The sequence below is a fragment of the Macrobrachium rosenbergii genome, chromosome 12 (genome assembly GCF_040412425.1).
Source record: "Macrobrachium rosenbergii isolate ZJJX-2024 chromosome 12, ASM4041242v1, whole genome shotgun sequence".
Taxonomy (NCBI): domain Eukaryota; kingdom Metazoa; phylum Arthropoda; class Malacostraca; order Decapoda; family Palaemonidae; genus Macrobrachium; species Macrobrachium rosenbergii.
In genome coordinates this window covers 92,833,397-92,846,162 of record NC_089752.1, presented here as the reverse complement: position 1 = coordinate 92,846,162, position 12,766 = coordinate 92,833,397, and positions in this window count along the sequence as shown.

Here is a 12,766-nt window from a genome sequence, read left to right as displayed (position 1 = left end):
AGATCAAGGAAAATCGCGATATTTCGTTTGTTACGAAAGACATCTCTTCCGAATCACCCAACAAAACAGAAGCACGTACCAAACTAAGCGTATAAATCTTGCAAAGAACGCAACTCCTTCCCAAAGACGCAAGGCCGAATTAATGCAGTTTCGGGACCATTGCTGTCATTGCCTCAGCTGTGATATTTAACAATGACCCAGCAGCACAAACACGGTATGTGTATAAACGAAGCTCAGCTGTGTAATCAAACCCGCAGTTGTCTAGACACAGCCTAAAGAAAAGAAGCATTTGGGGACTAGGAAAATCATTGCGCGTTGCAGCTGCAACTCAAATGAATGTCTATTCGCAAATTAGCAGAAATTAATAAAAAGTGAACGTACCCACATACGACAAACGTGGATGGCTGCTCACAGAGTATTCAAACGCTCAGCAGATAAAAATGTTAATTGGTGACAAAGTGTGATATTACTTTAAAAATGCAAAGTTTAAGTAAATAAACGCCGCAGATAAGAGATTTTAAAGTTGAAATTCCGAATAAGCTTATCTGACATAACAATCAAGCAAGTCTCTTGAACATTAATAGAATTTCTCAATTAACTTCTACAGAAATAGAATAAAGGATTTTCCTTAAAGCAATCTCATATTAATGTCAGTTAAAGTGGTAACACTTCCTGAAATAAGGCTTCCTCTTCATTTTCAAATTGAAATTAATTTGTCATCAGCAATCTTTCTTCCACAGGTGATAATTTGGTATTTAAGGCTGGTAACTCTCTCTCTCTCTCTCTCTCTCTCTCTCTCTCTCTCTCTCTCTCTCTCTCTCTCTCTCTCTCCACGCATCAGAAGTTCTTGAGACAAAACAATACACGCCTCTAATTGATAATCGAGCAAGTGAAGCTCGCTCTTTTTTTGGTTCCAGTAGTACTGACGTAAAGTACACTGAATTTTCCCTTTATTTCCACTCTTTATCTTCCGTATTCTGTAAGTCGTGAATGATAATACTTTAACTGCTGATAGATATCGGCCAACAGTGTTGCCCATCAACTTTACACTGAGCAGATTGAATAGTATGAGAGAGGATGACTACTGCGAGGAAGGAAACTGGAGATGAACGGAGATTTCGGAAAGACACAAATGGCCGAATTTCACAGCGGTGAAATCCTCACATGGCGCTGGATGCGAATATATATATATATATATATATATATATATATATATATATATATATATATATATATATATATATATATATATATATATATATATATATATATATATATGTGTCTATCTATTGATCTATGTATGTATGTATGTATCTATCTATATACTTTCTCTCTCTCTCTCTCTCTCTCTCTCTCTCTCTCTCTCTCTCTCTCTATATATATATATATATATATATATATATATATATATATATATATATATATATATATATATATATATATATATATATATATATATATATATATATATATATGTACATACATATATAGACAGTTTTTATATCACTATGCATATAAATGAAAGACAATTTAAAAAGAGCAAATGAATATAGAAACAAATTGATGGAGCTTTGAGAAACAGGAAGCTATTCACAATAACTAAGAGGCAATCTATGGATGACCAATAGATATTAGAACATGGTTCGGTTTTTGGAACGTTGAATTTCCGTTTTGGATGCTTATAGAATGGACTAATTACGCGTCATTAACCTTCATCCTTCTTCATCAAAAGAAAACCAGGAAGCCCTCGATGTAATTCAAAACGGAACAGGAAGGAAGAAATGACGGAACGACTTGTGCAATTTCTTTTGGTAGACATCATTTTCCGTAGCGAGGAACTGAATGTGTTCCTCCCACCGACTCGCGTACAGAAGGAACATTCACCTCTAGCCTAATTAAACTCTGTCGTTCACCTCTTGCAGATAGGAGCTAAATAATGTCTGGTAAAGAAATGCGTTAAAGCTACGTCGTCTGGGAAACGGAGCCCCCTCTTTAACAGAGAGAAATTGTTCGATCAAAATCGAAATGATCTTCGGTTGCTCGTAAATAAGCTATTACTTTTCAATTCTCCCAACTGCCAGCGTTTGAGGAAAACGATAGGGTATGAAAGTAAGTTATCAGAATGTATGAGAGTTCTCTCTTTGGTGTGATAAAATGAAGCATATATATATATATATATATATATATATATATATATATATATATATATATATATATATATATATATATATATATATATATATATATATATATATATGCGTGTGTACAGTATATGTATATGTATATTTGAACGTTTCAAACATATATTTCGAGCACTTCCTTGTGCCCCTGTTCACTGGTAAAATATTGACAGATGAAATGTTACACGGGTATATTTACAAAGTATATATGCAGGTGTGGCATTAAGCCTCCGATGGTATGCTGGCGACCGTTTCCCAAGAAGGAGGGGAAACAAACAATTCCCTAGAGGTTTTTGGCCTCATTAACTCCCGTTTGGCGATGCATCCGGTGGTCGTGTTTCCTGGAATACCTGCTTCAGAAGAGGTCTGAGAATTAACCCGTCTATGTCATCCGATTTCCAATGTCCTCCTATATATATATAGCCTATGTATAGATATAATGTATATATGTATGTATGTATGTATATATATATATGTATATATGTATATGTGTAATATATATAAATATACATACATACATATATATATATATATATATATATATATATATATATATATATATATATATATATATATATATATATATATATATATAATATATATATATAGAATCAACTGGTCACATTTTACCAAGTACATAAGAAGTCTTTGTTAACCGCAATGCCCTCCTGACTTCTCGATGTCTTCATATTTTTAAAACGACTGACTGCACGAACCCTAAAGTTAAATTAAGAAACAAATTAAGTTTCTCAGATGTCCGACCGAGTTTCGATCGCAGTTCCGGGACATTCGAACGAGGGAACGACAATAACAGGACCTCATTTAAACAGGATGATACAGCTATGCTCTAAAATGATACGACATGATTGCATAGGGTTTCGTTAAAAATTCGCGGACTGGCAATCTAACATGGTCCATATTTATCTGTTATTTCAATGCGAAAACACGATTATTTCATACAATAAGGCCATAATATGTTTCATAAGAGTGAAATCTGTCATATACTTCAAAGCTGTAAGAAATATCATATGCAGCCAAATTTCGGAAAGACACTTAAAAACATTTTCAAAACTTCTGTTCACTCACTGCCGATGCATTAGACAAAAAAAGTCATCATCAAACCTCAGTTCAAATGTTAAATAAAAAAAAAAAAACTAAAAAAATCTGTCATAACATTAATATTGCTTCTAATGCAACCATAAAATCTGAAATAGTCCTATTTGATTGTGTTTACGCCTCAACGCTGAAACAATATAAATTAGTAAATACGAAAGTAGAATGCATCCACCGATACAACGGGTGAGCGGAGCGTGTGTGACGCAACCATTAGAGTGGCGGCGCAACTTTTATTGTAACACAGGTCTACATTACAATGAGGAGGGACGATGTAATTATCTTGAAAACGTGTATTTTATATTTGTAGAGGAATATTATGATTTTCATAAAAATAAAATCATTTAATTATATTTCTTAACCAACAATTATGGCTTACTAGCAAATATTCGCCTCTGCAATTATTCTTTTGTTAAAGGCATGATTTTGTTCCTAGGCCTAGGTGTGTTAGATTTCTTTACTTACTATAAAATACATTGCACTTAGCGTTCACATCTCTATATTAACAATTTCTGGCCAGAAAGCATATGACATTATCTACACATTCTTGCACTTCTAGTTACCTTATGAATGAATAAATTATACACCAAAAGCGAGCAGAAAGACTTTTAAGAAAATATAAGCCAGTTAAAAAAACCAAGTATTCCATAGCCCTTCATATTAATATTAATAGATATTTCTATTAATAGCCATCTTCTCCATATAATTAAAATCATCATCTTTTATTCTTCAAAAAACAGGTAAACTACAAATAAATTCTCTAGTACCAAAGATTGCATCTCAGAAGGCTTAGATTATTTTTAGGCCTATAAATTATTTTTGCAACATACAGGCAGCTTGAACACAGCCTAAAACTTCAACATTCAAAGAAAACTGGTAGTAATTCATATTCCTATTACGAAAATGTTGTTATGACTGTTGAGCTTATTAGGTCTACTGTTACAATGCTGAAGAGGTAGTTACATTGACCAGCCCGAGGAGCATGTTAAGCGCGCTGTCATTGACGGTACTGCTAACCTTATTAGTGCAGCAGATAATTGCATATTTCATAAGAATCGTTCAGATAGTGAAACAAGCATGAAATTTTGCACAAGTGCTCTTTAAAGTTCCCTCTATCAGAAAAGGGCGCTGGCCACGCAAAAAATTTAATATGGCGGCCAAATTCCAAGATGGCGGCCAGTATCGACAGATTTTGGCTAATTTTTCACTAGAATGGCATGTATTTGCTTCTAGCAATATGGTAAAGCTCTTCCATACTATTTCTTGTGAATATTATGTTTCTGTAGCTTCCCAGTACAGTTTACCTTTAAATATGGGGGCTATATGGCTGCCAAGAAAAGGTAGAAACAATAATTATAATGAGAAATAATGCCCGTTCAACAATTATCGTTTTAAGCATGGATCTTGGTTTCTGTGGTTTTAGATCCTAATGAGGCCATCTCTTTCGAATAACTCATCAATTTTGAAGGAAAATTAATAAATGTAAAAGAGTGTATGTCTGCACACAACCAGGGCACACTGGTGACATCACTGCTGTGTAACTCAGCATGGGGTTCAGTGCCAGCTAATCCAGCTTTACTAATCCTGTAGTCTTAGACTAGTAGTTGTAGTATAGTTTAGTTTAGTGTCCCAAATGCTTTCTAACAGCCCCAGACCAGCTATAGTTAGATAGCCGCACCTGAATAGACAGGATGTGCCAGCGGAGAGCCGAGCCAAGGGTATGGGGGCTGTACATGATGGTTCATGTACTTACCGGATGGTGTACAGATCACACGGGACTTAAATGGCACTGGATGAATGATCGGGCTAGGTGTAGGAGACCGAACCTAGTTGAATCCATACAGGAATGTGTGCTTTGTTTAAGGTGGTAAAAGGATAACCCTCGGCCTTAATCAAAAGTGAAATCATGGCAGAATGTGATGCCAATCCAATATTGAGCAGTAGAAAAACAAACTGGAGTTTGTGTTGTCTTTGTCAGAAGGACAAAAGAGGTGAGCACTTGACATCACCTCCAAGTCATCATGTCCTAGACCATGATGGGTACACAATGCTGGCAAGGAACATTCCCATGTTCAGTGAAATTAATGAAATGCCACTGATAATGGATCCAGCAAGGCTGGATGAAGGTGATGGCATAGAAGCCACTCTCAGAAAAAATGCAGCAAAATACCATGTGAACTGTCGCTTGTTGTTTAACAACACTAAACTGGACCGTGCAAGAAAGCGACAATCCAATGACCAGACCAGCAACACTGAGACTAGTCGTGCAAAACTGCGCCGAACCAGTCATGACAATGAAGTTTGCATTTTCTGTGAGAAAGTGGCACCTGCATCTGATCTCAGACAGGCTAGTACTAAGGGCCTTGACTTGAAATTGCGTGAATGTGCAGAGATACTTAGTGATGGCAAGCTCCTTGCTAAGTTGACTGGTGGGGATGTCATTGCACAGGAGTTTAAGTATCACCATGCCTGTCTTTGTGCCCTCTACAACAGAAAAAGGTCCTACCTGAGGAGCCTTGAGAAAGACCAAGGTAGCACTGAGTCAGAATCAGATGTGTATCCACTAGTTCTGTCAGAACTGATGACATACATTGTTGAAAACAACCTTTGTTCAGATGATCCAGTCACATTTCGGCTGGCAGATATTTGCCACCTCTACCAACAACGTCTGGAACAATTAGGTGTAGAGTCACCAAGTGTAAATTCCACGAGACTCAAAGACAAACTTCTGGCAGAAATTCCAGAACTTGAGGCTCATAAATCTGGCAGAGATGTATTACTTGCATTTCAAAAGGATGTGGGAAAAGCACTTGCTCAATCATCTGATCTTTCAGAGGCAGTTATCATTGCTAAAGCAGCAAATATTCTCAGAAAGTCTATACTTGATCATCAGTCACGGTTTGATGGCACATTTTCTGAGGCTTGTGTACGAAATTCTGTGCCTCCTCTCCTGCTCCAGTTTGTAGGGATGGTTGAGCATGGGGCTGACATCAAGTCACAGTTACGATTTGGAGCATCAAAGTCAGACCAGGCCATTGCACAGCTCATGCAGTTCAACTGCTACTCCCGATACAAAGAGGGAGCAACAACTCATAGACACTCCAAAGACAGAGAAACACCATTCCCAGTCTACATGGGACTCTCAGTCTATGCCAAAACCAGGAAGAGAAACCTGGTTGAAATGCTACATCAGTATGGCCTCAGTATCTCTTATGACAGAGTACTGGAGGTCTCTGCACAGTTAGGAGATGCCACAGTTAGCAAATATGTGGAGGAGGGTGTGGTCTGTCCCCCAGTACTGCGAAAAGGGTTGTTCACCACTGCAGTGATGGACAACATCGACCACAACCCATCTGCAACTACTGCCACTACCTCCTTCCATGGAACTAGCATCTCCATATTTCAGCACCCCACCAAGGAGAACACTGGACAGGAAAGACAGCAACTAAAGTTTGCACCTGAGAAAGTAGTGAGGTCGGTGCCTGAATTGCCGGACACATTCACAAACATCTTTGGTCCATGCCTTGCCACCAAAGAAAGGAAAGACCTTTGAGGGCTATGCACTTTGCGACTTCTTGCCTGTGATACAATCCTATAGCAGCAAGTACACATCATCACATCTTGTATTTGATGTATACAATACATCCAGCCTCAAAGCTGAGACCAGGCTCCAACGTGGTCAAGGAGGAAGGCGCAAGGTGACAGACAAGAACACAATTCCATCCAACTGGCGCAATTTCCTAAGACACGATGCCAACAAGACAGAGTTGTTCCAGTTCCTGGCAGACAAAGTTGCCCAGATGTCTGCCACAAATGTTGTCATTGCCACGAAAGGGTCTGCTGTCCTCAGCACTCATGAGGCTAGTCTTCAGGGACTGGAAAAGTGCTCTCATGAGGAAGCTGACACCCGCATCTTTCTCCATGCCAAATATGCCACAGAACATGGAGCCAAGACCATCACGGTTAAAGCAAATGACACAGATGTTCTTGTCGTTGCAGTCAGTGCTTTCTCCACTCTCCACAATCTAGGGCTAGAGAAGCTATGGGTGGCATTTGGCCAAGGCCAGAGCCTGCGCTGGATTGCTGTGCATGACCTGTGCAACTCTCTGGGCCAGGAGAAGGTGAATGGCATGCTCTTCTTCCATGCGTTCACAGGCTGTGATACAGTGTCAGCCTTCCGGAGCAAGGGCAAGAAGACCGCCTGGCAGACATGGAACATCTTTCCAGAGGCCTCCACTGTGTTCTCCAAACTGAGTCACTACCCTCTCAGAGTGGAAGAGTGACCTGAAGGTCCTGGAGAGGTTTGTCATACTTATGTATGAAAGATCCAGCACTGCTGGCACTGTGGATGAGGCTAGACTTGATATGTTTGCCAGAAAACAAAGGGCATATGAGGCCATTCCACCAACCAGGGGCTCTCCTCCAACACACCAAGCGTGCTGCGTACCAGGCTGGTTGTGTGTGGGGCAGGCCACCCAGTGTCAGCCACAGCCAGAGAACCCTGCTGAGTGGGGATGGCAAAAGTCTGGTGAAGCATGGCAAGTCCTCTGGACAACCAACTCGCCCTTAGCCAAGAGTTGCCAACAGCTTACCAAATGTGGATGCAAAGCAGGCTGTCGGGAAAGGTGCAAGTGCTACAAGCTGGGTCTTCCCTGCACAGCTCTGTGCACTTGCAAATGTGAAGTCTAGATAAATATTGCCCTCTCTTCAGTAGATAATCTAGCTTGAGCATCCAACGTGTCATGCTATGCCTACCTTCTTATCCTCGAATTTTTCAAAGGTGTAGGTTGAGAGACCTATACATAGATTGGTTGCGTTTAGTCCGTATTTCTCTTCTTTTCTTTTTATGGTTACAGTCTTAGACACAATGTTGTATGTGACCATACCATTACTATTTCAGTTGAAAATAGCATATTAGTTAAACTGTCTGATCACATGAATATACCATTAAATAAAAACAGTTGGTCTCTATGTCTGCTAGCGCTGTGGATAGAAAAAAAACTTTTATGGCAACCATTTTGTACCCCATCCTGGTTACAATTCATTTAGTAAGGGTTTTCAATAAAATGTGTGGTATGGAACATTTTTATAACCTAAAAGTCGAGGTTTAAAAAAAAAAAAAAAACTGGCATATTCCATCCAATAGATGCTCCCAAACCAGTGAATCTCAACATAGATGGCGGCCATTTTGAAAAATAGCCGCCATCTTGGATTTTCAGGTGGCCAGCGCCCTTTTCTAAGAGAGCGTAGTCTTAGGAATGTTTGTGCCAAATTTCATGCTTGTTTCACTATCTGAACGATTTTTACAGCAATCTGCTGCACTATATCACGTGCTTTGAGCTAAGAAATATTCAGTTCAAATCGCACAGGTTACGAATTACTACAATGCGTAAAAGGGATCCTATTTATATAACCATAGGGAAAATAGTGCTAGCTGTGAATTCGCAAACTTGTCGACATGCATGACACTGGAAATAAAAAAAAAAAAAGTTTAACATTACTTGGCAACGTTACGTTGAGTCTCGGATTGTGGACGATACAAAAAGAATCACGTCGTCTCGGATTTGAGCAAAGCTGTACCTTGCTGTGATTTTTACTCAAAAGAAGTTACAAGCTTTCTAGGACTTTTCTGGTTACCAGACGATGAGAACAGAAAAGTCCGTGAACGTTTGTAACATATTTTGAATAAAGATATCTGCTAGATACCATCCTGCTTATATGAGGTCCTGTTATTAATTGTATTAATGTACAAAACAATTGTGCAAGTGATAAAATTTTAATATTTAAATATAATGTATATATACATAATATTTATAATATATACATAATATATATATATATATATATATATATATATATATATATATATATATATATATATATATATATATATATATATATATATATATATATATATATATATATACATGGAGAGAGAGAGAGAGAGAGAGAGAGAGAGAGAGAGAGAGAATGAAACAAGGAACTTAGAATTCAAATTTATCAAGTAAACTAGTTAAATCTGAATGAACAGTAGGGAGAGAGGAGTTATTTCATCCAGAAAGATCATTAAAATCACTACCAACTCGAGGTCCTCTCTGAACCTTACCATGACGAATTAGAACGCAGGAAAACGAGCATTGAATACAAATATGTGAATAATTATGAAGAAACATACAACACCTAAAAAAAAAGAATCTTGAATCGTTTTATAACCGCCTTAAAGAAATGTTTAGTCATCCGATATACGAAACTAATTTTGAGGTGTCTGTTGCTAAGCCAGTTCCCTTTCTTTTTTTTTGGATAAAGGACGGAACTTTTGGGGTGCCGTGTTCTTCACAATCAGTCAAATTATCCAGGCAGGCAGGAGACAAAGTTAGAAGGCGTTTTAACTCTCTCTCTCTCTCTCTCTCTCTCTCTCTCTCTCTCTCTCTCTCTCTCTCTCTCTCTCTCTCTCTCTCTCTCTCGTATAAAGAAAGAAAATTGGAAAATATTGACGCAGAGTATTAGGTAGATGTCTGATGAGCACACTGTATGATCTACGTAAATTTTTCTTACATAAATGTAGCTTATACTGTAGTTTGCTAAATGAGACTGAATGAAATATGATATCGCTTTGTCAGCTTTTAGAACTCACTGTAAAGATGTCTACAAAACACCTGACTGAATGATTTTCAAGATTTACATATATGTATCAAGAAAATTAAATGAAAAACAGTCAAAGCCAAATACCTGTTCTCCAAGAATTGGAAAACCCTTGAAACAAAATTTTCCTAAATTCTTTTTAAAACTTAATCAATATTATTTTTCTTTTATTACGTTTGAATATCAAGTCACTACACCTTCATACACATGATATCTATAAAAGCTTGTTTTACTCTACGTGGTTCAAATGTTAACGGAAGCGAATTACTTTGCTACTGTAATTTATTCTTGCTATACATCACAAACATATACCAGTCCTTCATATCTTTAGTAAAAACAAATATTTCTTTCATCACTATTTAGCTAGTCCTGTATTCACTTTGACTGAACAATATTTTTTAAATAAAATATCTCTTGACTTCCACTTGCTATTTCACTGTCTTACTTCTAACAAGCATGGTATATTTATTTATTTTATTTCGTTTGTCTATTCGTAAAAAGAATTTGACAATTCATTTGGGCTTCTTCACCAACATGTGATCAGATTTTTCAAGAGATATGAATTTAACTTTAGGACAAGGGGATACTTTGCAGGGGTGGATTGCTCAGGCTTGGGTGAGATTCTCTGTTTCGGGTCTCTTTGGTTACAAAAGGAGTTACTCTGCCTCAAAACAGAAATGTCCTTTTATTGAAACAACATGAAATTCCACTATTCAGGGTCACCATAAAGTATCCCTTAGAAATTTATTATTTCTATCGAGGATTTGGTATAAATATGTCGTTCGTCTTATGCTATTAATGCCTTCCCACGTTTCCCAAGTTTACACAGCCCATGTCATTTCTTACTTGGTATCTTCACCAGGATCAAATGAACTGATCAAGTTAGTTTTGACCTACGCGGAAAGATGGTTCAAAATTTCTGCATAAGATCATCCATTTACTTTTCCTGTTGATTCTACTTAGTATATCTGCCTGTTCATTTCAGATAAATTTATTTTTCTAATTTTCCTAGCCACCTGCATAGTATGCTGATGTCATTTTGCTATAACCTTGATAATAGATAGACCTAAATGTCTGAATTGTCTAGGATATGGGCGAGGATTCCACGTAAACGACCACACGCAAGATATCCTTATTTCAGTATTGTCACTACCTCTGAAAAGACATTTAACTTAATTTATCCATCATTATGCATTCTGTAAATGCATAAAGATGGCTGACATTACTCTAAATTAAAAAATAATGTCATTACTATGACATTTTCCTTCTGGATTCTTTTAAACTCTTTTTAAGTGTTAATAAGAAAAAACTATGCGATACATTACAGCTTTTCTTGTTTGTTATTCATTTAAGACAAATTCAGTATTCAACGCTAGTTCACACTGAAATTGATCAAATGTCATTTCTCAGTCAACACTTTTCGATTCCTTATAAAATAAATCGACAATTGCGATTCACCCACAACTACACTGTAAGGCCTCTCAGTATAATAACAATATTTTTAAATATCATTTCTCCTCTATTCTTATCCCAGAAGCTAAGCATGTTCCCTCTCCATGGGCTGCGTACACCACAGACCGCCCGCCCCCCCCCTCTCTCTCTCTCTCTCTCTCTCTCTCTCTCTCTCTCTCTCTCTCTCTCTCTCTCTCTCTCTCATGATACCCATCTATCTTGGTTGAAGGAGATACGGGGACCTTGTGTATTCATTACTAACACAAGAGCACTGTTGTTACGAAAGGCCGGGAATACCGCTTTGCCATTTCCCACCGGGGCGGGGGGGAAACGGTTAGAACCCACAACTAAGGGTAACTGTAACCGATATGCGAATAACTCCGTTAAGTTAGGATGGGCTAACTTCGACGCAATTAAAGGACAGAGGTATATGGATGAGGACAGAAGACAGCCCTGCAGCTCAGGGATACAGAAACCAAAGGGAATGGGAATGGGAATACTATCACTATAACTTAGACTAGGTGAAACTGAGTTGGGGGTGGCAGTACTATATTACGCAAGACCATAAACCATCGGTGCGTTTATTGTCTGTTACAGTACTCCATTTTCACTAAGATAACGTTATACATACGACCTTGTTAGCATGAAACCAGAGAACATTTTATATCTTTTGCAAGGCCAACTCTTAAAGCAAATCATCAAATAATAATCGCCTTGTCATGTCGATGAAGCCATCATTATTCCATATTAAATTCCTCTCTAATCCTGCGGGCGTTCGCAACGATATATTATTCTTTCTCCCGGCTTCTCTGATACCTGTTACTTTGTTACTTTCGTGAAAGTTCCGGCAGTTAAACTAAGAAAGATTGACCCTCGATAAGTTGCGTTTCTCACAATACCCGTCTACGTGAATAAGCAAACAATGTTGTTGATTAATTGTTTTTTATCTAAAGTGTTCAAGCTCATATACGATACTGTTTGTAGGTGTTATTAATCACAGAATTAACTTTTTATATATAAATATATCATAAAATTTAAATAAGGATTTTTATCTGGAAATAAATCCTTCTGGAAGAAGATTCTGCACAATACCAAGATTACACGCAACCAAAGAAAGCCTCCGCCGAAAGTCTTGTCATTATACTAATTCTCCGCAAAACGTATTTCTGGACAAAAAGACAGATATTTTCTGCTTTAGGAGGAGAATCAGCCAAGCGCACCCCACTCCCCACCTACTTTATTTCATTGTTAAGATTTCTAAGCAACAGTGAAATTTCTCAGGCATATTTTATCGTTTTGGAAGCAGATTGTAAGACCTGAAAATACTGAACAGTCTTGTCATGAAACAGTATAGTATTTCTTCGAGAGCAACATTAGCA